Source organism: Acipenser ruthenus, chromosome 33 (genome assembly GCF_902713425.1).
Source record: "Acipenser ruthenus chromosome 33, fAciRut3.2 maternal haplotype, whole genome shotgun sequence".
Taxonomy (NCBI): domain Eukaryota; kingdom Metazoa; phylum Chordata; class Actinopteri; order Acipenseriformes; family Acipenseridae; genus Acipenser; species Acipenser ruthenus.
Genome location: NC_081221.1, coordinates 205,084 through 229,584, shown reverse-complemented (window position 1 = coordinate 229,584; position 24,501 = coordinate 205,084). Strand labels below are relative to the sequence as shown.

At 47.3% G+C, this 24,501-nt stretch overlaps 1 pseudogene; it reads right to left on the bottom strand.

The window, feature by feature from the left end:
* Positions 1 to 771: 771 nt before the first annotated feature.
* On the bottom strand, positions 772 to 23,169 carry LOC117962852 (SRC kinase signaling inhibitor 1-like; annotated as a pseudogene).
* Positions 23,170 to 24,501: the final 1,332 nt, after the last annotated feature.

Genomic DNA, 24,501 nt, shown 5'->3' with positions numbered 1-24,501 from the left:
AACTCAGAGAAAACCTCCTATACAAAACCTGCTTTTCTAAATGGCATTAAGCACAGAGAGCAGGCTCCTTGATTATCAGCAGGCATCGAGAGAAAAAGAAAAACAAATCAAAGCGAGAAACCCAAAGAAGGCCTGGAACCCAACAGGTTTGTTAATGAGAGGTTGTACTGTAGTTTACCCTGGTTTGCCATGTTTTTTTCTATTCTTTGCCATACCTCTCTGTGCTTTACAATACTTCGCTATGCTTTACCGTGCTTTCCACATGATTTATAACACTTTGGGATGTGCTTTTACTGAGGGAGAGGAGGGCAGAGGAGGGGGGGACGAGGAGAGGGGGGGTACTGCGTACCTCAAGCTCTGCGATGAGCCTGTCCTCCTCGTCCTTGTCTCGCACCCCCGATGCGATGATGGGGGGGGTGGAGGCTAGCTGGGGCGCCTCGGACACGCTCCTCCGCAGCTTCACCTGAGGCTTCAGCAACGACTCAGTCTCCTCAGAGTCCGACTGCCCAACACAGACACAGAGACACAGACACACACACACAGACACAGAGACACAGACGCACCCATGACCATACTCTGTATGTAATTATAAATATCGCGCTTATATACACATATATAAAACATCATCCTTTCTACTGCAGAGTCTCTGGATAATATTCTCAAAGCGTTTACTCCAGTCTTTAAATAAGTCCTATTTTTTTTTTAACGCTGTAAAATGGCTGTTATTTTGACAAACCTAAAACCAAATGCAAGTCAGTTATATGTTTCAAATCCTGTTAAGTACTCTCAAGGGTAATATTTATTTATTTTTTGATTTTGTAACATTAACATGATTTCTTTTTGCAAATAAAAGGCTGGAGTAAACGCAGTGCTGGACTCTGACCAGCAGGGGGGGCCCCCACCTTCATGCTCTTGCTGGTGAGGATGACCTCGACGCTGCGTGTGGTGGTGAGCCCGTGGGAGGAGGGGAAGCTGCGGCGGGGCGGTGGGGGGGGGCGGAGACTTGGAGGGCTTCTCTGTGCGATAGCGAGGTACTGTGAGCTCATCTGAGGGGTGGTGGGTGGGGATAAAATAAAGCATAGGTTATTATACAATGCGTTTATAAACATCACAATATATACACACACATATATCTATATATATAGATATATGTACATAACTCCCTCGATCGGTTCATTCACAGCTATGTCGGGCAGACAGTATACTTACAGTACAGGCTATATAAACCCTTCACTAATTCAATGTTAGCAATATTTTTCATTTGTCAGAAAATGCTGAAAAAGTTTTAAAATCTTGGTCGATCTCCCCCTCCCCCCTCCCCCCCTCTCCCTTCCCCACTCCCCTCTAACCCTCTCCTCTCATCTGATCCACTCTCTCTCCCCTCTCCCTCCCTCTCTCAACCCTCCCCTCTCCCATATCCTCCCTCCCCCTCTCCTTTCACCCGATCCCCTCTCTCTACCCTCTCCCTCCTCCTCTCACACCTCCCCTCTCCCTTCCCCTCTCCTCCGTCCCCCTCTCCTCCTCTCCCCTCACCCTCACCCCTCTCTCTCCCCCTCTCCCTTCCCCCTCACCCCTCCCCTCTCCCTCTCGCCCCTCCCACTCTCCCTTCACCTCCCCCTCTCCCCCTCTCCTCTCACCCGATCCCCTGCGCAGGATGTGTTCTGTCTTTGTGTTCAGTTTCTGGGCAGGGTGTTGTGGTTTGCCAGGCCGGTGTTCGGGGGTGGGGCTGGCATTGCCGCTGGCGCTCTGCACCATTGCCGCAGTAACTGCCCCCCCCTGGCTCGCCACCCCCCCCGTGACCCCCCGACACCCCTCCGGACAGCCTCTGTTGCTTGGCAATGAAGTCGAGTTCAGGAATGGCTTTCATGAGCTCAGCCTGCGTCTCCTCCAGCAACCGGTTGATATCCTGAGCACTGTACTGCGTCAGACTGGCACGCTTCTCCTCCCAGTCCCTCTCCGCAGCCTGAGGGCAAGAAACTAGTAAGAAACCAGAGGAGACACACACACACACATATACACACTGAGACACACACACGCACACTGTGACATGTACGCACACATTGAGCCACACAGACTATGAAATCAGACACACTGTGATACACACACACACACACACTGAGACACACAGACACACACACACACACACACACACACACACATACACACTGAGACACACAGATACACACACACACAAATGCTTGTTTGTAATGGAAATATGAATCAATAAACAGTGTACATTTCCTTTTCTAAACTCCACAGAGGCATGGAGATCAATACAGCACAACACAAGACAAGACAAGTGCATTGAAAGCAGGGCTTCTTTCTGATGTATTAACCTCAGGGGGACAGGTTGCTGGTTACCCTCTGGTGTACCAGCTCCACTACGAGAGACTTTCAAGAGCTCGGTTGAGGCTACTGACCTCCACAGAGACAGACTTGTCCACTGTCTTCCGGCCCCCCAGCTCATCCAGCACTCTGCTCTTGATGGGTACGGTCTGAGAGCTCTGCGAGTGGGCAGGGGAATTCTGGGAGCCCAGCCGCGAGGCACTGTGGGATTGCCAGGAGGAGAGACTGGACATGTGGAAGTCCGAGTTTTTTGCTGAAATCATCCACGAGTTTTGGGGATTGATTAGACAGGTCTTCGTGGTTTTTCCAGATTCCCTCGTTAACCTGCCTGCAAAAAAATAGAAATGTAACAACAAATAAATAAACAAACAAAAAACTTCTTCACTGGAGTCACGTTCCATCGGCTGTGTATTAAAGGCTTTCTGTTTTTGCATTCACCAGCGTTATTGAAACTAAACTGAGTCAAGCAGGCAAGTGTTTGGCCTAGTGAGTGTGAATGGGTGTGAGTGGGTGTGAATGGTGTGAATGGGTGTGAGTGGTGTGAATGGGTGTGAGTGGGTGTGAATGGGTGTGAGTGGTGTGAGTGGGTGTGAGTGGGTGTGAATGGTGTGAGTGGGTGTGAATGGTGTGAATGGGTGTGAGTGGGTGTGAATGGTGTGAATAGGTGCGAGTGGGTGTGAGTGTGAGTGGTTGTGAGTGGGAGCTCTTGTGAGCTCTGGCTGGTTCACCTGCGCAGGTTAGTCAGCGAGTCTGTGACGCTCTTGCAGCGCTTCAGCAGGGCGTCCAGTCTCTGCGGCTCCTCCTTCAGGAACTTCACTGCCTCCACCTCCACTCTCAGCACCACACGCATCTTACTCTGCAGGCTGGGGAACTGACCTGAGGACAGGGGACACGAGGGAGAGAATGGGTACACGTTACCTTACCAGCTACCCTAACCCTCCAGCCTCAGCACAGGCTGGGGAGCTGACCTGAGGAGAGGAGTTAGGGTTAGGGTTAGGGTTACGGTTTGAGATAGGGTTAGGGTTGGGGTTGGGGTTGGGGGTCAGCAGACTCACTCTTGAGCTCTGTCAGCGTATCTCCCAGTTTGCGTAGCACGAGAGCTTTCTCCTCCAGCTCCTGCACTGAGACCAGCCTGGGATTCATTGAGGAGTCTTTCTGGATCTCATCCACTGACTTCTCCAGGTCACTGGAACACAACATGGTAAAGCATAGGCAATCATTGTGAAGCATAAATAGCATTTTCACACTTGCACACCCGAGCCGAGCCGAGTCTGACCCGCTTTTATTGTTATGATAGTTTGTTTTTTTGCAATCCTGTTTTATTTATTTTATTTTTTCACAACACTGTTTCGCACTGTGGTATAGTCCCATATTTCTCAATTCCTGTGAAATCTTTTGGTAGACTTTATCGTTTCGGACAGTACGAGTTAACCCCTGAGCCAAGGTAAACTAACCCTTATATGGGAGTCTCACATTAAAACCATAACAAAGTGTAATAAATCACAGTGAAAGCACAGTAAAGCAGAGAGGGGTAAGGTAAAGCATATTTTAAAAAACAAGGTAAACTATTGATTGTATATCCATGGGAAAAGCACTGGGGATAAACTGCAATAACCGTGCAGAGTTACTGTGGTGATCTTTTCTAAGGGCACTCACTGCAGCTGCTGTATAATCAGCTCCTCCTCGTTCAGGTACTTGAGTCTCTCATCCTCCACCAGGGTGCGCTGTCTCTGCAGCGGGTCCTCCTGCCTGCGCAGGGCGTCCGTCACGCGCACGCTGATCTCCGTCTCCGTGTGCTTCAGCATGGTCCGCACGGAGTCCTGGTTCTGGAGCTGCGAGGAGAGGGAGGGGGGCTTACTGCAGAGCAACTGGGAAAGACTGCTTTCACCAGTGTTATTGAAACTAGAAGAGACTGAGTCAAGCAGACCAGCGTTTGGGCTCCAGTGCCTTCACCAGTGTTATTGAAACTAGAAGAGACTGAGTCAAGCAGACCAGCGTTTGGGCTCCAGTGCCTTCACCAGTGTTATTGAAACTAGAAGAGACTGAGTCAAGCAGACCAGCGTTTGGGCTCCAGTGCCTTCACCAGTGTTATTGAAACTAGAAGAGACTGAGTCAAGCAGACAAGTGTGTGGGTTCTAGTTACCCCCATAAATAATCCAGATGCATTCCCTGGTGCTGTAAAATGCTCTAAATATTTATAATATATATCCTCTTCAGTAGATTAATAATTTTCTATTACATTTTTTTCACCCCCTTTGCTCTCTTGTTTCTTGCGGCTGCAGCGAATGTGACACAGTGATTGAGACCCAGTGAATGCGACGGCTCACCTGCATCTTGCGCAGATGGCTGAGCTGGTCTCGCAGGTCGCTGGTGTTCTGCTGCAGGCCGTGCAGGTGCAGCTGCATCTGCATCTGTGTGACTGCACTGGACTGCACCGGAGCTGCAGAGGGCGGGGGAGGCGGAGCCGGGGGGCTGGGCGGAGCCATGGCGCTGCGGGAGGAGGGGGTGAGGGCTGTGAATGGAGACAGACAGACAGACAGACAGACAGACAGAGGGAGGGACAGGCTTTAAATAAAACCACCTACAGAATGAAAACGATTTATCCCCCTGATAAAAGTTTACTGCTGTATTTTTGCATGTTGTCTTTGCAGTCTCGTCCCCCAGCCCATGCATTTCCTATGTTTATTAATATGCAGTACCATACCTTGCTATTCTTTACAATGCTTTTACTGTGCTTTATTACACTATGCTGTGCTTTCACTACAGTAAACTTTCATAAGGGTAACATACAATAAAGTGAGAGAGGGAATTAAGATCCGACACTACCCAAGTCATTCAAACAGACCCCACACTGACTGCACCTGTGATATTTAAGATGATATCGTCGCACAGCCGAGTGTGTGAACACTGACTCATCAGCACTCCAGAGGTGCAATCTACTATCAACATGGGCTGACTGTGAGTACACCAAACACACACAACCACCTGTGCAATTACTGTGCTATTACAGTGAGATAGCATTTAAAGAGGCATTTATATACCAGTGTTAACAGACCTTCAAACACATTTCCGTGAGATATATACATTTGTAAAATGCTAGGATATATATATATATATATATATATATATATATATATATATATATATATATATATATATATATATGGTATATACATGCACACACTACAGGTGACTTCTGCTTGTGTGCTACCACTACAGTCTGAGAATGAGCTGAATCGCTTACAAGATAAATTCAAAATTTTTTCAACTTTGCAGCTGAAACACACAAGGAATGAACTGATTAAAATAAATGTATTTTTTTAAGTAAATGGACACACAGACACAGACACACACACACACAGACACACACGCACACACACACTTTCGCATTTCAAATCAAATTTAAATGACTCGATTTCTTGTTGCATACCTACCCTGTGCTATGGTATATTTACTCAACAAGCTTTGAAAATCAGTTCATTAAGTTACAAAGGGTTACCAAGCCACGTTGTTGAATCACAAAGTTCTGAGATCAATCAGCTGCTTGGAACCGGGCGAGCACTGATGGGCTGAACGGCGAAAGCTAAGGAACTCATCAATCTTTGCAGCTAAACTGGTCCGTACTGGGATTGTCGTGAGCGATACTTACTGCCAGTCCCCGACCCCTCGCTCATGGAATCCGTCTTCTCACTGAAAACACAAACAGCAGCCAGTCAGTCAGCAGCCAGCAATATATAGTTTTATTTTTTTTATTAAAAAAGCATGATTATTATTATTATTATTTATTTATTAGCAGACGCTCTTATCCAGGGCGACTTACAGTCGTAAACGATGCAAGCTTCTGATGAGACGTAAAACAAATGAGGTCCTATTGGGAGTGACTCTGAGCAGCAGTTGTGATGCACAGTTCACCCCCTAGTCTCTGTAAGTCACTTTGGATAAAAGCATCTGTTAAATGACTAAACAATAATAATAATAATAATAATAATAATAATAATAACAACTCTTCTCCAGCTCTGTCAAAGGGGCAATAACGGGTCCTAGCTAGCCACACAAGTCCAGTCCGGTCTGTCTGTGCATCACACTGGCCCTGTCCTTTATAAAAAGTTTCCCACAATAAAAGCACAGCAACGTGTGATTAAGCACAGTGAAAGCATGGTAAAGAATAGGCAAGCATTGTAAAGCATAGGGAAGCATTGTAAAGCACAGAGGGGTGTGGTAAAGCATAGGGAAGCATTGTAAAGCACAGAGAGGTATGATCATGATTATTATCAATATCAATATCATTGGTATCAGTCTGGGTCTGGGTCTGGGTCTTACTTGGAGTCGCTGTCCGGGCCCCGGGTCAGCACACTTTGCACCAGGCCTGTCAGGCTGGCGATCTGCTTCTCCATCGCTTCCATCCTCTCCCTGAGCACACAGGAAAGCAGCGTTACAAAACAGGGATGTGTATAGAGACTCACACACACTGACACACACTGACACTGACACACACTGACACTGACACACGCTGACACACACACTGAAACACACACTGACACACACACACTGACACACACTGACACACGCTGACACACACACACACTGAGACACACAGACATACACACACGTAAGCGGGGCTCCTCACCTTGTCTCACTCCCGTTGGCAAGCAGGGGGGCGCCGCACCCCGCGGAGCTGAGCCTCCCCGCCTCCCCACTCCCCCCCCTCCCCGACAGAGCCGGGGGGTCTGAGGCTCTGCCGCTGCGAGACTTGGGGCTCTCCGCGAACACGGAGGATGTGGCAGAGTCCTTCTTGAAGCCCTGGCGCACCGGGGAGGCGCGGCTGGGGGATCCCGAGTAGGTGGAGGAGGAGGAGGAGGGGTCCCCCCTGTCCCTCAGCTGCACACCGTCCGGTATCTTCTGGGGCAAGGAGGAGGAGGGCCGGAACCCTATGCCGATGGAGGAAGCGGGGGCGTAGGTATCGGGGTACAGGGGCCCCCCCGGCTTGTACAGCCCGTCCTCCAGCTCCCCCTGCAGGGTGGCGGCAGAGTAGGTGCTGAGGGAGCGCACCGAGCCCCTCCGGTACAGCCCGCTGGAGACGGGGTAGGTGAAGGGGTCCCCCATGGCAGCCAGGGACTGCGTGGAGGCGATGCTGAGTCGACCCTCGTGAACCAGCCCGTAGGGGTCCGCGTACAGACCTTCGCTCTTCAGCAGCACTCCCTGGCCTAACAGCTCCTCGTCTGGCTTCACATCCCGCCGCTCCAGGATGGCGCTGGGGGGGAGGCAGAGGCCTGCTGGGGGGGGGGCCTGACCTGAGGAGGAGGGGGGGGGGTGATGAGGGTGCCCGGAGTGGGAGGGGCCTGCGTAGGAGATGGGTCTGCTGCCGCCCCCGGTGTAGGAGAGACGGGAGCGGGACGGGGAGGAGGAGGAGGAGGAGGAGGGAGGGGAGGAGGAGAGGTGAGGGGAGGGGGAGAGGCTGTTGAGGCGTCGGGTTGGGGAGGAGTCACGGGACGTGTACACCATCTCTCTCTGGAGGGAGGAGAAAGGGGGAGAGAGGAGGGATTGGGGATGGGAGGAGGAGAGAAGGAAGGGAGAAAGGGGGGCGACAACAGGAATGGGGAGAAAGAGGGAGAGAGAAGGGGAGAGAGGGGGATGAGAAGGAGAGGAAAGAAGAGGAGTAGGGAGGAGGAAGCAAAAAAGCTATTAAATTACACAGCACTGACTATTAAAAAATATATATTTGTAAATAAATAAGTTTCCGAGTTTCTCATCAGCTAATTCTACAGTGTTAATTACAGCTCTGCTCCCCCTCCCTCCCTCCCTCTCTCCCTACTGAAGTGAAACATGCATCTCACACTGCCCGGGCATTTATAATAATTACACACACACACACACATAGAAAAACGTAATCCGCAGCACACAGGGATGAAAGAACAAAATAAATCATCTTTAAAAACAGAGAAATAAAAGGGTCATCAAATCTTGCCCCCTGCCCCCCTCTCACCCGCAGGTCCCCGTTGGCGAGGTGCGAGCCTGGGTACGAGGCGTAGAGCGGCTCCTTGCGAAAGATCTTGATGACGCTGCGGTCCTGGATGTCCCGCACGTCCTCCAGCTGGTAGAAGACGTTGCGTGCCTCGTCCTTGATCAGGATGGCCGTGTTGGCGCTCTTCAGCATGCCCGTGGTCAGCTTCTGCGGGAACATGTGGGCGATGAGGGCGTGGAGCGTGTCCGCGCTGCTCAGCTCGTGGGTGAGGTGCACGCGCCTCGTCTCATCCCCGTACTGCAGGAACAGCACCCCTGTGGGGGATAACGCACGTTACACAGAGAGTGGAGTGCTGCTCAGCTCTCCCTGATTAAGAGGGACACAGTTCTCTGCTGCTCAACTCTCCCTGATTAAGAGGGACACAGTTCTCTGCTGCTCAACTCTCCCTGATTAAGAGGGACACAGTTCTCTGCTGCTCAACTCTCCCTGATTAAGAGGGACACAGTTCTCTGCTGCTCAACTCTCCCTGATTAAGAGGGACAAGGTTCTCTGCTGCTCAACTCTCCCTGATTAAGAGGGACACAGTTATCTGCTGCTCAACTCTCCCTGATTAAGAGGGACACAGTTCTCTGCTGCTCAGCTCTCCCTGATTAAGAGGGACACAGTTCTCTGCTGCTCAGCTCTCCCTGATTAAGACTCACACTGTATCTCTACTTCTCCCTCCCCTCCCCTCTCCCCTCTCTCCCCTCCCCTCTCTCACCCGGGCTCCTCAGCTTGGTCTGGCTGGTGGATCGGGAGAGCGGCAGGCTCTGCCGGAGTCGGTTCATCCGGTTGAATCCGATGGGAATGTCGGCCTCAGACATGATCTCCAGGGATTCAGCCGAGGCGAAGGAGAGCTTGCTGGCCTGGTCTGCCAGCCCAGACTGGGTGCTCTGGGAGTGCCTGGGGCTGCGGGCCTGCTGCGGAAACAGCAGGATCACAATCAGTGACATCACACACACACACAGTGACATCCTACACACACACAGTGACATCAGACACACACACAGTGACATCCTACACACACAGTGACATCACACACACACACACACACCCACTCACACTCAGACACACACACACACACACACACACAGTGACATCACACACACACACACTCAGACACACACACACACAGTGACATCCTACACACACACACACACTCACACTCACTGACACACACACATACACACACTGACATACACAGTGACACACACACACACAAACCAACGCGCAGTACTCACCTTAAAACTCCAGTAGTTGGGTTGCTGCTGGAAAGGAGAGAGAGGCGAGAGTGAGAGAGAAACAGACAATGTTACATTTCTGAAGCATAGGAAAGAATACTCCACTCAAAACAGCAGACCAGTGAACCCACAGTGTAATGAATTGGTATCCCAGTCCGTTGAATCGAATGGAGAGACGAGGGTGCAAACCACAAACCACAAACCACACGGTTCCAAGAGGAACCCCTAACCATTCACTTGAAGGGCGGGCTCTGTAGTAGAGAGGTCAGTACGGGTCTCAGGCTGACGTCAGTGTTATAAACTCCTCAGCTGCCAGTAGGAGATTCGCTACACTATGAGAACACACTCCCTGACCAAGAGTCTTAATCACTGCACTGACAGCCTTAGAAAGGTTTACAATAGTATTTTATAGTATGTTATACTACGCATTTACCATAGTTTACCCTGAAATGCCATGTACACGCTTTATCATACCTCACTTTATCATACCTCTCTGTGCTTTACAATGCTCACCTATGCTTTACCATCCACAGACACACACAGACACACAGACAGACACACACACAGACACACACACAGACAGACACACAGACACACACAGACACACAGACAGACACACAGACAGACACACACACAGACACATACAGACACACAGACAGACACACAGACAGACACACACACAGACACACAGACAGACACACACACAGACAGACACACACACAGACACACACACAGACACACAGACAGACACACACACAGACACACAGACAGACACACACGTCGTGAAGCAGGAAATCTGTCTCGATCTCAGCAGCACGGTAAAAGAAACGCTTTGACAGTCTTTCACATTACCTGCAGTTTTCATTGTGCAGCCCTGGTTTAGTTTGCCTCTGCTCCGGTGTGACAGCATTTCACACAGCAGTTTGCTAGTTACTGATGCCAGTGCTTATTTCTGTTACTGAGAATTCTTAGTAACCTTTGAGTCTGAGCAAACACAGGGAGAGACAGTGTGGACTCAAAGCACCTCTCTAAATCACTCAGCACAGGGAGAGACAGTGTGGACTCAAAGCAGCTCTCTCTGAATCACTCAGCACAGGGAGAGACAGCGTGGACTCAAAGCAGCTCTCTCTGAATCACTCAGCACAGGGAGAGACAGCGTGGACTCAAAGCACCTCTCTCTGAATCACTCAGATTAATAATAATAGTAGTAGTAACAACAACAGCATTGCAGATTGCAGCATGTCCTCATAGCCATGTTGCATTGCATTGCACTGCAGCACAGCTCAGCTGAGCCGACACACACAGGGCAGCCCAGGCAATCCCTGCCTGCATCTACTCCAGAATGCTCCTCCTTCACCCCCCCAAACACCAGCACCACACATTCGATGCTGCATCACTCTTTTTAAGGTAGCCCAGAGCTGGCTTACCTCCTGGGCTTTGTAGCTTCAGTGCCTGGAAGGGTCCACCTTAAATATTCCTTATCGTTTTCCTCAGTGTAAATCTCCCAATATCAGCAGCAGCATCTACAGCACGATCCGAACCGCCTGCAATTCCAAAGACCCTGACGTTGCTCTGCCTCTCTCTCTCTCTCCCTCCCTTTCTCCCTCCCTCCCTCCCTCCCTGTCTCGTTCAGTTCCGATCGTCAGGTAATTATCTATCTCATGATTTTTTCCGTGATGATTTTTTTTATTTTTACAGTTTCACTGGGATTTCGTCGATGTCGTGATGTCATTGTATGTTCATCTATCTCCCGCCCACTCCCAGCGGTGTCAAACACAGGTTGTTAAAAGCAGCATTGCATTCTCCAGATATTGATGTGTCTCTCTCTCTCTCTTTCTCTCTCTACCTTCATTACATGCCACTGCTCTCCCTCCCTCCCTCCTTCCCTCCCTCTCTTTCTCAAACCTGACCTTTGCAAGCTGATAGCATTGATATCCTTATAAGGCACAGGGTTGCCTTGACAACTTAGGACTCCACCTGTCTCTCTCTCTCTCTCTCTCTCTGAACCTGCAGCACTTTTGTGTGGCAGAGAGAGTGAAGGACTGCGCCAGTCATGCAGAGAGAGAGAGAGAGAGAGAGAGAGAGAGAGAGACCACAAAGCATAGGGAAGCATTGTAAAGCACTGAGGTCTGGTAAAGCATAGGGAAGCATTGTAAAGCACAGAGAGGTCTGGTAAAGCATAGGGAAGCATTGTAAAGCACAGAGAGGTCTGGTAAAGCATAGGGAAGCACTGTAAAGCAGAGAGGTCTGGTAAAGCATATTAAAAAACATGGCAAACCAGGCTGAGCTATGGTAAATGCATAGTATAACCACGTGGAAAAGCATGGGGGTACAAACTGCAAAAATACTGTGGGAAAAAAATAGTCAAGTGGTTTACTGACTCACTTTGTGTGTGTGACCCTGAGCAAGTCACTTGACCTCCTTGTGCTCTGTCCTTCGGATGAGACTTTTGGAAGTGACTCTGCAGCAGCAGTTGTTGATGCACAATTCACCCCCTTGTCTTTTTTGGATAAAAACGTCTGCTAAATGACTAATTAGTAATAATAATTAATAACTTTTGTAAGGGCACCCCTCCCTCAGTGTGGTAGTCAGGTACCTGCTCTCGCACCCTGTCCTGCTGGCCCCTCATGCCCCCTGCTGGCGAGCCCTGGTGGTGCGGGGGCAGGAAGGATTCTCTCCTGGGCAGGCTGCTGAGTGCCTCCAGGCTCTGGACTCGCTCGGACGTGTGCACCAGCCCCGCGCTGGAGAAGCGCCGCACCGCCCCCCCGCTCCCCAGCGTCCGGAACTCCCGCGGGTACTCAGCGTCGTCCGTCGAGATCATGTGTGCACCGGGACGCTCGGGGTCTGCGCGGGACACGCACACGCAGGGAGGAGAAACACGATTTAATACACATACAGAAAATCATACAGGGCGCTGTGTGCAATCTCAATAGAATATTATACAGGCTGTTTGACTCAGTCTCTTCTAGTTTCAATAGCACTGATGAAGGCACTAAAGCCCAAATGCTGGTCTGCTTGACAAGTTTCCAGCATCTATCTATCTATCTATCTATCTATCTATCTATCTATCTATCTATCTATAAACACACATTATACATAATTAACAGTTTGATGTTTTATATATTAACTGTTAATCCATTAATAAGTTTCATATTACATTAAAAATGTAAGCTTTATAATTGTCTTTATCCTGAGATGAATGATTAATGGGTTAAGGTTTCTGGGTGATGAATCTTTCTGCTGTGATTTAATGAGCTCTGGTTTCCTTTCTGTTTTGAGAAGTCCATATGGATTAATGAATCAGAGTTTGCAGTTTGTCAAATCTTTCTCCTCGCTTCAATGTGCAATACTGAGATTGTATTTGTCTCTGTAACTGCAATTTCCCCATCGGCGCCCCAGAATATTTTAATAGGACTAACACGAACTTAATGAAGACAGAAATTGCAACTGGAAGTCTTTCTCAGTGTCTTCAATAGGATGTCAGCTTCAAACACACACTTTTATTTCTTTTTCAGAATGTATTTTAATCCTGTACCTTTGAAAGAACATTTTAAATATCTTCACCGTGTTTTGCACAGAGAGAACGCAAGACGTCTGTCTGTCTGTCTCTCTCTCTCTCTCTATATCTGTCTCTGTCTTTCTCTATCCCTCAGATCTGTCTCTCAAATTCACTCGTCTTTATCGGCATGACAAGCTATGCAAATACTGCCACAGCCAGAACATCCAACACACAGAGAAGCACGAGCTGGCAGGGCAGTCATTTCTGCTTCTTCTTCTTTTCTTTCTCTCTCTCGCTTCAAACTCGAATGATCTTTATCGACATGACGAGTCACACAAGCATTGCCCAAGGTTTTGTTGCCAAAAACATGTAACAGAATTTAAAAATAAATAAATAAATAAATAAATAACTGTAGGAACAGAGCAGATGTATTGAAAGGCCTCTACTCTGCATCTCCATTGAGGAGGCTGCTGGCTGCAAAATTATACTGTGCATAACATTTCTGACACCTCTTTCTTTCTGTCTCCTCTCTTTCTCCTCTCCCCTCTCTCTCTCTCCTCCCCCCTCTCCATCTCTCAGAAACCGCATGCATATTGCTAAGAATGTCTCGAAGAATCAGATTCACAATGAAGGTCTGTCTGCCGGTGTATATCACAAAGACCCTTTCAGGCGATTAAACCCTCCCCTCCCCCTCTCGCACCCGTGTCTCAGAACTCAGCCTCGCTCTCGCACCCGTGTCTCAGAACTCAGCCTCGCTCTGTGTGAGATATCCCTGCACTTTGTTCACACAATTAGAAATCTCACTCCAGAAATCAAGGGGAAGATTTTAAATTACTGGGCAGATTTCCCATGGTAAACTGCTAAAAAGGTTATTGCACTTTGCTGAGCTTTGCTAAGCTTTCACGGTGGTAATAAATGGACAAGGTGAATGCTGAGAGGTAGGAGTGAAATGTTAGTAGACCAGCCTGCGTGACCCTGCAAGATCAAGTGCTTCAGTAAACTGCCTGTGCCTCTCAAACCCTGGCATCAAAGTTTAATAATAATATCCACTGTGCGTTACTTTCTAATTAGACATATTCACACTAACTGTGACAGGTAAGTACACTGACAGCTCCCTCCAGGCCAGGGCAGGCTTGAGGCATGGAGACTGAACTGCTCCCTCCCTCACTACATATCAGTCTATCAATCTGTCTGTTTCTCTTTCTCTATCTATGTATCTATGTATCCAAATCCCAATCTGTCTCTCACTCTACCTGTCTATATAACACAGGAGCTCCTGCTTGTTACTGCAATGCATTTCCCTCTCCATGCTGTGAGTGGCTTTGCTTTGGCTTTGCTTCACTTGGAATCCCCAGCGCAGCTCTCGTTGCTATCAGTGTGCTGCCAGTGCTGAGGGGTGTGCCAGCTCCGACACACACACACACACACACACCCACACACACACACACTGAACACACTCACTGCACTGACAGCAAGCAGGGAAAACACAGGAGAGTGTAAGAAAGCATAGGGAAGCATTGTAAAGCACAGAGAGGTCTGATAAAGCATAGGGAAGCATTGTAAAGCACAGAGAGGTGTGGTAAAGCATAGGGAAGCATTGTAAAGCACAGTGAGGTCTGGTAAAGCATAGGGAAGCATTGTAAAGCACAGAGAGGTCTGGTAAAGCATAGGGAAGCATTGTAAAGCACAGAGCGGTCTGGTAAAGCATAGGGAAGCATTGTAAAGCACAGAGAGGTCTGGTAAAGCATAGGGAAGCATTGTAAAGCACAGAGAGGTCTGGTAAAGCATAGGGAAGCATTGTAAAGCACAGAGACGTATGGTAAAGCATAGGGAAGCATTGTAAAGCACGGAGGGGTCTGGTAAAGCATACTAATAAAAAACATGGCAAACCACAGCAAACGCATAGTATAACATGCAGGGGAAAAGCATGGGAGGAAGTTTACACAGTAAGCTTTTTTTTAAGGGAGGTAATGCCAGACCCACAGTGCTTGCAAAAGCAATGGAAGGAAAACTGCCTTGCAAATCTGTGCTTCATTTCAAAATCGATGCACTATCCTCAGTTTCCCAGGGTGCTGCCTACCTGCCTGTATGTGTGTGTGTCTGCCCCCTCCGCGGCACACCAGATGCCTCTGCACCTCAGTCCCATATGCTCACGAGAATGAACACATGCTCGCCGCTTCAGTGGTGCCCCCGAATCTCATAACCTTAAACTAATGTGTTAGAGGAATTAACAAACACACAGAGATATACACAAAGTGACTGATGCACACATACACACACACATGTATACAGCCATACACACACACACATACACACACACTCTCTTACAGGCACACACACAGGCACGCAGAAAGCAGGGAATGACAGCCGGCTGGTAATTCAATAACCGCGAGGAATCTTCCTCTCCGCTCCACTGAACAGAAATCTAAGCGCAACGTCGATACAACATGGAACTTTTATTAATGGATTTATTTATTTTTACAGTACTGTGCTTTCTTTTTTTTGTGCATTGACAATTGTTATAAATGAAAATAAATGAATGAATAAATCTTGGTGATGCCAACGCTAAAGTGACTTGCTCTAGGACTTACAATGCTTAGCTTTACCGTGCTTTCACTGTGCTTGATTACGCTTTGCTTTATTACAGTTTACTGTGGGAAACTTTTATAAGGGCACTGAATGTGACACACACACACACAGACACTGACACACACACAGACACTGACACACACACACACACTGACACACACTGACATACACACACACACACAGACACTGACACACACACAGACACTGACACACACTGACATACACAGACACTGACACACACACAGACACTGACACACACTGACATACACACACACACACAGACACTGACACACACACACAGACACTGACACACACACATACACTTACACACACACACAGACACTGACACACACACAGACACTGACACACACACACACATGTACTGACACACACACACAGACACTGACACACACACAGACACTGACACACACACACACACACAGTGACACACACACAGACACTGACACACACTGACATACACACACACACACACAGACACTGACACACACACACGGAGCTGCTGCGAACGACAGCGCCTTCCTATCAGGGATCCTCTGTCACAGATTAGCTCCGCACGACGGCCTGCCTGTGTGCAGCGGGCCAGATAAGAGCAGCGGCCAAGAAGGCTTTCTACACATTTCTGAACAAGCCTTACTGCTGCTGTTAAATATATATCATATATCACATCTATACACCAGATACCAAGCACTGTGTGTGTGCGTGTCAGTGTGTCTGTGCGTGTCAGTGTGTGTGCGCATGTCAGTGTGTCTGTGCTGTCGAGGATCATTACTCTTCATTTTAAACAGGAACGGCAGCTCTGTGCTTGGCTCAGCTCTGCTGTTTCTATCGAATGTCCTTCAAGTGTCCTCAGTGCCATTGTAAAGACGTTGCCTTTCAGAAGAGCAATCATGTGGAGTCAATGGGGAAAAATAAAAGGGGAAGGATGTTTGCTCAAACACCCACCTCTTTAACGCTCTCTCCCCTTCTCTCTCTATCTCCCCCCTTCTCTCTCCTCCTTTCAAATTCAAAATCAGTTTGTAAAAAGGTTTTTTTTTTTTTTTTTGCATGACGGTATTTCTCAGGTTTTTTGGGAATAGGGTTGGGGTGGGTTGGGTTTGTGGTTGGGAATAGGGTTGAGGTTGGGGTTAGGGTTTGGGAATAGGGTTGAGGTTGGGGTTAGGGGTTGGGAATCGAGTTGAGGTTGGGGTTAGGGTTTGGGAATAGGGTTGAGGTTGGGGTTAGGGGTTGGGAATCGGGTTGAGGTTGGGGTTAGGGTTTGGGAATAGGGTTGAGGTTGGTGTTAGGGTAGCTGTGAATAATCAATAGCTCTAAACAGATTTCATACCCTTCCCACAAACGCACTGGTTTATGAGGATCGTTAATTTTCACCAAAAGTTTCATCATTTACAGATTTGCTGCATCGTAAACCACTGTGGTCCCATACTCTGTGTGAAAATCTATGTCAATTTGAAATCCACATGAAAGCACACTATAAAGATGGGTGTTCAGTACATGCTGAATTTCACCCACCTACTCACTCAACATTTGAAACGGTTTAAATAAACGCTTTCACAAAAGGTTTGAAGGTTTAGGGCTGGTTTCACAGACCCCGATTAGCAGTAATCTTGGACTGCCTATTAATCCGATTCTGTCTGCCGAGTGGTCAAAACAAAAAAAACCCTAGCAGTTGAATCTCTGTCCTCTGCCAGCGATCTCTGAAACTGTTAATTAAACAGTCAACACAGTCCCTGCTGAGCAATCTGTCCGTCTGCTTTTAAAATACTGCAAAACACACGCACAGACCCACGTACACACACAAACACACACACAGAGACGTAAACACAAATACACAGGCACACACAGATACACGCACACAGACACACGCACACACACAGACACAGGCACACACACACACATAGACACAGGCACACACAGACACAGGTACACGCATAGACTCTGGCACACACAGACACACGCACACACACAGGCGCACACACACACACAGGCACACAAAAAACAGCTCCATGTGACTCAACCTTTCACAGGACCAGCACGTGTCCCTGTTTCACCCGGGGCACTGATGTATTGCTAGTTTTTTGCAAAACCCCTCCTTTGTATGGTTTGTGGCATGCTATATATATATCGTTTTTTTTCATCTTTCCTGTTTCGCTTGACTGCTATTAAGGATTGCTAAAGGGCTCAAAAGCACTTAGTCTCCCAGCAAGAGTTCACCTGCCTGCCTCCCTCCTCCCCCCCCTGCCTGCCAGCTTGCTTTCCACTTCACTGCGCTGAGTTGAGAGAGGGAGAGGGAGAGAGAGTAGGGTTGAATGTACAGTATACTGTCTCTCACTATGTATATATGGGAGTCTTACTTCCCTCCCTGTATGCATACATACCCTTTAGAAAAGTTTACCATGGTCAATTTGCAGTTTCCTCCCAATGCTTTTTCCATGGTTATGCTATGCATTTACCAGTTTATCCCAGATTGCTTATTTAATATGTTTTATCATACTTCTCTGATTTACAGTGCTTAGCTTTACCATGCTTTCACTGTGATTTATTACACTTTGCTGTGCTTTTATTGTGGGACACTTTTATAAGGGGTGGGGGTACACTGTTACAGTAACACTGCCACACTCAAAATAAGCTCTGAGCGTTAGTGAGCTGGAACTAGGCAACAAGGAGGTAGAATTCTCGAGGAAGGGGAGCGTATTCAGGCATTAACATTTCACGCGCGATTTCATGCCGAACGCTTTGTCAAAGTTCATCCCAGACATGCTCAATTCGATTTGGGATTGCGGTGGCCGCGGAAGATTATTTTGTCATTTAGCAGACTAGGGGGGTGAGCTATGCATCACAACTGCTGCTGCAGTCACCAAAATAGGACCTTGTTTGTTTTAGGTCTCATCTGAAGGACAGAGCACAAGGAGGTTAAGTGACTTACTCAGGGTCACACACAGTGAGTCAGTGGCTGAGCTGCGACTGAACTAGGAACCTCCTGGTATCAACAAGCCCCATTCTCTAACCACAGGAGCACCAAGCCTGAAGTGTCTCTGTCTCGCTCCTCAAACCGGTCGCTATTCCAGCACGGTGAACGGGTGCATTAGGGTCTTGAAAACAGCCGTGAGGGTACAAGAGCAGCACTATCAGGTGGACTTCATTCATAGCGATGCTTCAGTAAACTATTCATTCAGCCTTCCATAGTCATGGAGGGACCCCGGGTATAGCAGGAGAACACGCCCCACACCAGAACCATGCCAGCCCAAACGAGGAGAAAGACAGACAGACAGACAGATTCACAGACAGACAGACACTCACAAACAGACAGACAGGCAGACAGACAGACAGACAGACCCACAAACATACAGACAGGCAGACAGACAGATTCACAGACAGACAGACACTCACAAACAGACAGACAGGCAGACAGACAGATTCACAGACAGACAGGCAGACAGACAGATTCACAGACAGACAGACAGGCAGGCAGACAGACAGACAGACAGACAGACAGACTCACATACATAGACAGACAGACAGACAGACAGACAGATAGGCAGACAGGCAGGCAGACAGACAGAGCACAGAGAAGTATGGTAAAGCATAGAGAAGCATTGTAAAACATAGAGGTATGGTAAAGCATAGAGAAGCATTGTAAAACATAGAGGTATGGTAAAGCATAGAGAAGCATTGTAAAGCACAGAGAGGTATGATAAAGCAAAAAACATACCACAGTAAACTGACCTCGCTAAAAGTTTCCCTCTCAGTCCCTCAGCTCTAAGCTTTAGCCCTCACTGCCTCCCTCCCTCTCTCAGTCCCTCAGCTCTAAGGCAGTGAATACATCACGTATAGCAGAATATATTATTATTTCTTCTCAATTGACTCTGCATTGCTCCCATTCCCCCTGAAGCCAATCCCCTCGCTCACAGCCTGACAGCATTCATTACTAAGGCTCTGCAGCGTCTTCAGCTAAAACTGCCTCTCTGAAAGAATTCAGAGTTGTTGAGTTTTATTTTGAAGAGTTTCCAGCAGGGGTGTAATGATCCCTATTCCCACATGCAGGTCGATATGCAATCCGCATCACAATACATGTGATTTCCTGTATGAAGCACAATTACATCAAATGGTCATTTAATGAAGGGCTATTTTGTTAAAAAAAGAGCAATGAAATGAGATGGGGAGGGTATGTATTCATGCCAGTTATAAAACACACTTTCTCTTCATTCAAGACGCCCTTTGTGAGTGGCACAGAAACCAGGACCAGAGGACACACAGTGTGGAAATAAAGAGGAGACAGAGGGAAGGAGACAGAGGGAAGGAGACACTGCTACACAGTGGCTGGCTCTTCGGAGGAGGCACTGCCTACTCGATCATTTATTTATGTATTTATTTATTTTGGTCTGCCTTTCTCCTGCTTTAACAACTTTATTTAGAAAATATTTTATGCAAAGTATGTTCAAGTGACGTGGTGTTGAAATCGAAATGCTATATCAATGTTGTATTTTAAACATACGCTGGCAGTGTGTGTAGCAGGTTAGTTTATTTAGAGCATCATAACAACAGGTATTAAAATCGTATTGCTTGAAATGTTATGTGGTAAACCATATCCATGACAATAGTGCGATTCAGTCTTAATGCAGAATTCGGTGCACTCGCCCGTTTAACCTTGTGGTTAAGTTTCTATTTATTTCATATATTTCATAAACAAAGTCAAGGCGAAACATGTTTTTTTTTCAGAATTTAAAATTGGAAAACGGCAAACCACTTAATTCTCGATTTATTTATTTATCATTTCAAGATTAGAATGTAAAAAAGCGAGTCAATTTACGTTTTCTTCCTGAGTTCTGAACAGGAAAAAAATGACTGGACAGAATATACACGAACCGGCTTCATATGTTCCTTAAGAGACGTCGTGAGTCTCCTTGTGTTTTCTACATAAAATGAAAAAAAACATGATCTGTTAAAAACCCAAATATTAAAATCAAGTTTAACTTACCTATGTATGCTGGTGGTGGTATTGATATGTTATACGAACTTGAGAATACCTTATTTTTTAAGATTGATTAATTAAAATCGCGTCTCTGTGTTCAGTCTCTGGGTCTCTGAGGTAACTAACACAAGCTCGAGGAGGGTTGATCCTGGCGCCATTTGCGCGAGAACAGCCACCTCGCGCATGAGAAGAACCCAACGGCGGTCTTTCTGTGCGCGTGTTAATATTAACGAACATTATAATCACGCAGCGTCTCTCTCAGCCCGGAGTTTGATTTTGAAATAAAATGTTCTTCCCTTATAGACGCACTAACAAGCCCTGTTATTAACAGGGGAGGCTTATTCACACTGTGATGAGAATCGGTTAATTGTGAGCACATTTACCAGGGGGACTGACTGTTCAAACTCCTGGTCATTTCAATAATATTCCCGGACAAGGAGAAAGTGAGTTCTGAACCCCAGGACTGGGTGCAGCAGCAGGGCTAGTGTGAGTTTCTAACCCTGCTCAAACTCCTGGCTCCTGATCATTTCTATAATAATAATAATAATAATAATAATAATAATAATAATAATAATAATAATAATAATAATAATAATAATAATAATAATAGACTTCATCGAGGGGAGTTCTGAACTCCAGGGCTGGTTATGCTACTTTCCGTTTAATTACAAAAAACTCCTAAGTGACTCAGATATATTATAGCAGACCGGTACTTTATATTTGCACACCTGTCCAATAATATATTCACACGCTTCCTTCTTCAATATCTCTCCTCCTTCTCTCCCCTGTCACTTCTGCTCTCTCTCTTCCCAATCCCGCTCCCTTCCCTTCTCTCCTCCTCTCTCATCCCCCTGGTAATTCTCTCTCCACGGCAACAAAGCTATCATTTCCCTGTGAGGCCATGGAGCAAAAACAAACTGCAGAAAAAAGAAAAAAACAACCAACCCACAGCAGAGCTCTACACCCCTCCCTCCACCCAACCCTAACCCTAACCCTAATCCTACTCCAACCCCATTGCAGACCTCTGCACCCCTCCCTCCCTCCACCCAACCCTAACCCAACCCTAACCCACAGCAGAGCTCTACACCCCTCCCTCCCTCCACCCAACCCTAACCCAACCCTAACCCACAGCAGAGCTCTACACCCCTCCCTCCCTCCACCCAACCCTAACCCTAATCCTACTCCAACCCCATTGCAGACCTCTGCACCCCTCCCTCCCTCCACCCAACCCTAACCCAACCCTAACCCACAGCAGAGCTCTACACCCCTCCCTCCCTCCACCCAACCCTAACCCTAATCCTACTCCAACCCCATTGCAGACCTCTGCACCCCTCCCTCCCTCCACCCAACCCTAACCCAACCCTAACCCACAGCAGAGCTCTACACCCCTCCCTCCACCCAACCCTAACCCTAACCCTAGTCCTAACCCTAGTCCTAACCCTAACCCTAATCCTAACCCACAGCAGAGCTCTGCACCAGTCCTTCAATCTCTCAGCAAAATATAGCTGCATCCCTCCCTACCCTCGCTCTTGCAAAGCAATCCTCTCATCCCTCGCTCTGCAGAAGATAACACCCCCTCGCTTACCCCTGTACTTCTGTACACATAAATATATATATACAAATACATATGAACTATAATGTATATATATATATATATATATATATATATATATATATATATATATATATATATATATATATATATATATATGTATGTCTTTGTTTATAAATGCATGCACAATGGCAATGTCTATTTCTCCCTGTTTCTCCGGTGTAGCACAATACTTCTCTGTCTCTCTGTCCTCTCTTCTCTCTTTCTCTCTCTCTGTCAGCAAAATATCAAACGGCAGCGCCCCGGTGTGTCACCCTGTCCTCCTCTCACCCTCACTCTCTTCTTTCATTCAGTCAGTTTCACTCTCTCTCTCTCGATAATGACAGCAGCAACAATGTCAATAATAATAATAATAATAATAATAATAATAATAATAATAATAATAATAATAATAATAATAATAGTGTAAAACTGCTGGTCTACTTTAATGATCTACACAGTGTGTGATTGATCCTGCTAATGATCAAAATCTCAATCGTAATCATAACAATCATCATAATAATATGACACACTAAAGCGTCAGTCCGCACTCTTATCTGATGTGCAAGCAGCAGTTGTTAAACACACAAGTAAATAATACCTGCTACTAGGTATGCATGGAGATAGGAGACATGCCTTGTGAAACTGCATTGCCCATTGTGAACCTGGACCCACTTGTCTTTGCTGTAAGTTTATTACTCCCTCCTTCTTCTTCTTCTTCCTCTTCTTCCTTCCTTCCTCCTCTCCTTCCTCCCTTCCTTGTGTACGAGGCTCAGCTCCAGCCTCCTCGCATAGACACTCCAAAATATTTCAGTAGCTGCAGCGCGTGTGCGTGTGTGTGTGTATGCGTGTGTGTGTGTGTGTGTGCAGGAGTGATGCTCTGTACAGCTAGGAATGAACCACAAAATAAATGTGCTTATGATGGATGTGTTCTCTCTCTCTCTCTCTCTCTCGCCCTCTCTCCCTCTCTCTCTCTCTCCCTCTCTCTCTCTCTCTCTCTCCCTCTCTTAAAGGTACAGTGTCTCAATGATCCTGCAACGCTGCTGGCTGGCCTCTGGTCGGTGTGCTTTGTGGCTCAGAGCTGTTCTGCTAATCAAGGCTAATAGAGAGGCAAGGATTGCCTTCTCACGCTGCACTGAGAGCAGAGAGGATCGATAGAGAGACAGCATAGGGGCTTAATGTGTTAGAGCACAGGGGCTGGGAGCAAGGGAGGGAGGCTGTGTGACTCTAGTGGTTTGCCCTATTTTATGACATGCTTTACCAGACCTCTCTGTGCTTCCCCATGCTTTACGTTTGGCTATACTTTTACTATGATGGTTTGTTTATCAGACCTCTCTGTGCTTCACAATGCTTACCTGTGCTTTACCAGACCTCTCTGTGCTTTACAATGCTTCCCTATGCTTTACCAGACCTCTCTGTGCTTTACAATGCTTCCCTATGCTTTACCAGACCTCTCTGTGCTTTACAATGCTTCCCTATGCTTTACCAGACCTCTCTGTGCTTTACAATGCTTCCCTATGCTTTACCAGACCTCTCTGTGCTTAACAATGCTTCCATATGCTTTACCAGACCTCTCTGTGCTTTACAATGCTTCCATATGCTTTACCATACTTCTCTGTGCTTTACAATGCTTCCATATGCTTTACCATACCTCTCTGTGCTTCACAATGCTTCCATATGCTTTACCAGACCTCTCTGTGCTTTACAGTGCTTGCCTATGCTTTGCCATGCTGTCACTGTGCTGTGCTGTATCACACTGTGCTGAGCTGTGCTGTATCACACTGTGCTGAGCTGTGCTGTATCACACTCTGCTGAGCTGTGCTGTATCACACTGTGCTGTGCTGTATCACACTGTGCTGTGCCGTGCTGTATCACACTGTGCTGTGCTGTATCACACTGTGCTGAGCTGTGCTGTATCACACTGTGCTGTGCTGTATCACACTGTGCTGTGCTGTATCACACTGTGCTGTGCTGTGCTGTATCACACTGTGCTGTGCTGTATCACACTGTGCTGTGCTATGCTGTATCACACTGTGCTGTGCTGTATCACACTGTGCTGAGCTGTGCTGTATCACACTGTGCTGTGCTGTATCACACTGTGCTGTGCTGTATCACACTGTGCTGTGCTATGCTGTATCACACTGTGCTGTGCTGTATCACACTGTGCTGAGCTGTGCTGTATCACACTGTGCTGTGCTGTATCACACTGTGCTGTGCTGTGCTGTATCACACTGTGCTGTGCTG